Source organism: Nicotiana tabacum, chromosome 21, assembly GCF_000715075.1.
Source record: "Nicotiana tabacum cultivar K326 chromosome 21, ASM71507v2, whole genome shotgun sequence".
Classification (NCBI taxonomy): Eukaryota; Viridiplantae; Streptophyta; class Magnoliopsida; order Solanales; family Solanaceae; genus Nicotiana; species Nicotiana tabacum.
The window spans coordinates 40,033,702-40,036,998 of record NC_134100.1 but is presented as its reverse complement, the minus strand read 5'-3'; the positions used below and the strand labels follow the sequence as shown (position 1 = coordinate 40,036,998).

Here is a 3,297-nt window from a genome sequence, read left to right as displayed (position 1 = left end):
TCTAGGTCTATTGATCAGCCACCAATTTCTTTAGTATCTCCTCAATATGACTCGTTGGGTTTTTAGGTTGTTCAGCCTGTGGTGGTCTATATTGTTGTTGAGGAGCTGTGGTCTGTACTGATTCTGAGCACCTTGGTTTCCACCCCAAGTTAAGTTTGGGTGGTTCCTCCAGTTAGGATTGTAAGTGTTCCCATACTGGTTTGTCTGGCCCCTATTTGCATTACCCACAAAACAAACATACTCTAGATTAGCTGCGCATAAGTCGCTCGTGTGACCCTCTCCACATACTTCACAAAATATCTGAACATGTTGCACTGGTTGAGCTTGTTGCTTGTTAATAACCAAGGTTATATTATTGACTTGGTTGGCCAATGTGGCAACCTGCACTGATATTGCAGAAACAATATCTAACTCGAGGACCCCCACAAATGTTTGCAATGTGTGTCTGTCCATCTCTCCTTGCCAATCAGGATTGCTTTTGGGGAATTTGTTCAATAAGGCATAAATTTCATCAAAGCTTTTCTCCCAAAACTTACCTCCCGCTGCAGCGTCCACCACAATTTTTGTCTCTGGATGGAGCCATTCTATGAAGGTGTGAGCTAACACTTCATTTGTCTGGTTGTGATGAGGACAATCTCTGAGTAGCCCCTTGAATCTCTCCCAAGCTGAATATAGAGACTCCCTCGATTTATATTTGAAGGCGACTATCTCACTTCTAATCTTTGCAGTTTTGCCTGAAGGAAAGAATCGTGCCAAAATTTTCCTTGCCATATCATTCCATGATATAATAGAATTAGCTGGCTCCGCTTTCAGCCACCGCTTTGCTTCGCCCAATAGAGTAAATGAGAACAGTGTGAGTCTCACATAGTCTTGAGTGACTCTGTTAGTGATATAAGTATCACTAATCTCCAAGAAGTTCAGGATGTGTTGTTGTGGATCCTCGTGTGGAAGACCCATAAATTACCCATTCGCATGTAGTAACTGGATCATGTTCTGTTTTAGCTCAAAGTGCCAAGTGATTCTGGGCTTCACAATGCTAGAGGTAAAATTATCAATGCTGGTCATTGCCACTTCCTGAATAGCCATATGTTGCTCCTCTACCATGTTCACAGGTAGTTGAACAAGTGCCTGAAGATTTTCTGCGCCCCTTGCTTCCCTCAACCTCATGTCAAATGTTCTCTCATGTTCGGGGTCAAAGCCTTGAAGTCCATCATGTCTTCTAACCCTTCGCATTCAATCAATGTTCTTGGGAGCAGAGCAACCAATAAGAAACGTAAGACTTGATGAAATAAACAACTAAAGTAAAAGCTAGAAAGTAGTAAATATTCAAGTTCCCGGCAACGGTGCCAAACACTTGTTGCTCCCAAACGCACACGCAAGTATACGTTGTCGTACAAGTAATAAAACAATAAATCGAGTGGAACCCACAGAGACTTGTGTTAACTACACACTAGTTTCACCAAAATTAGTATTCAGTCGAGTTCAAAAGTGTGATTGTACTAAGCAATGATTCTAACAAGTAACTAATTAATCAAGTAGCAAAATAGTTGTTGTGTATTCAGTAGAGACGAATATTTCAGGGTTGTGATCGATTTGCCAATCCTATTGTGTTCTAATTAACTCTCCCATTCATACAATTCACTCATGGTTGCTAATTAATCGAATGATTGCACTCGTAGTATTCTCCTGAATTACTACTCACCTATTCAAAATAGATTAACGCCTATATTCCTATGGAACCAATCTATTAAGAACGCATTAAGATTACGATATTTAATTAAGCATGGTGACTAGGTATATTCATATCCTAACCACAAATTCGCTCCCCCTAAGGGTTAAGATCATGCTATCTTCAATTCTTCTCAAATCTAGACGTAGCTTTCCCAAGCATAGCAGAGATAGTAAATAGAACCTAAATGTTGGCCAGACAATTAAGCAATTAATCACATAATTGAAGAAACAGCCATATATTAGCCAATTGTAATGAAGGTTATGTCAATGTCAAATATCAATAGTGATGGCTAAATCACAACCCCATAACTATGGGTTTTAGCCTCCAATCTTGCACCTTCGTCCCATATTGCCTTCGGATGATTCCTACACATAAAAATACCATGAATTAGCACAAATCATTACATTTCACATTCAAAATCTATGAAGCATGAGTAAAATTTGAGGCAATATACATATAAATATATATACTTTAAGCTAAATATCATAAGTACAGGGGAGGTGAGAAAAAGAGTTGGGGTTTGGTTCCAATCCAAGCTTGCCGTTCATCGTGTTAAATAGTAGTTTCATTGGTGATGTTTATGCAATTGTTGTTGTGTAGCTTGATTTGTGTTGTGGTGCTGAATGTATATAGGTGAAGGTTGTATGGGTTCTTGTTGATTTATGGACTTGGGAAAGCATGGAAAACAGGGGAGATGCCGCCCATTTTAATATAAAATAAGTTTGTCGTTCATTGTACGATAGTTGCATCTTTTGTAGCTTAACGATAGAATTATTATTGTTGATGTAGATTGAAGTGCGACGAGATGAGTTCAACATGGTTATTGGACATAGTGTGATAAGGTATGTTAAGGCTATCTCTTATTTTCTTTTGGCATAATCCATATGATACAAACGAAACAAGCAAACACACAACTTTTCACAAATGATTCTATTCTTAGAAGTACTAGTAGTGCCTATGTTCTTGATTCTCCATGTGTCCTATTATTATATCGTCTGTTCATGGGTCTCAAAAAATACGTAAGTTGATAAATTTTATTTCATGATATTAACCGAAGGCATATTGATCTTATTATATTCCGAGAGATCTTATTGACTTACTTCATTAGGCATTGCATTCATTTACACATGTACATTGACCCATGACCAGATGGCATTATATACGCGTATATTATATGTATATGGGGTATGGGGAAAGGTTACGGCGTTATATATGCACCAACACCTGATCAGTTTTTATACATTGATGATTTCGCCAACTGAGGCCGAGATGATATGATGGGATGCTCTCAGAGGCTTGATGATGTAATGTACGCATGTACCTATGCATGATATGATATTTATACGCATATGCATGACATTATAAATGTTTCATGATTCACTGAGCTAATCAGACTTACAAGTTGAATCTTTTACTCCATGTTTCTTTCATGTCTTTTATATACTGCTTTTCATGCCTCACATTCTTGAAAGCCCAAGAAATCGAATAAACTAATTATTCATACCATACTTGGACTTATTTACCAATGAAACAACATCACCTTGTATTCTTTTATGCAATGATTC

At 37.9% G+C, this 3,297-nt stretch overlaps 1 non-coding gene across 1 annotated transcript; it reads left to right on the top strand.

Moving 5' to 3' along the window:
• The first annotated feature begins 616 nt into the window (after positions 1 to 616).
• LOC142175591 (small nucleolar RNA R71) lies at positions 617 to 723 on the top strand. Its single transcript, XR_012704699.1, has one exon. It is a non-coding gene; the product is annotated as a small nucleolar RNA R71 (small nucleolar RNA).
• The last annotated feature ends 2,574 nt before the right edge of the window (positions 724 to 3,297 follow it).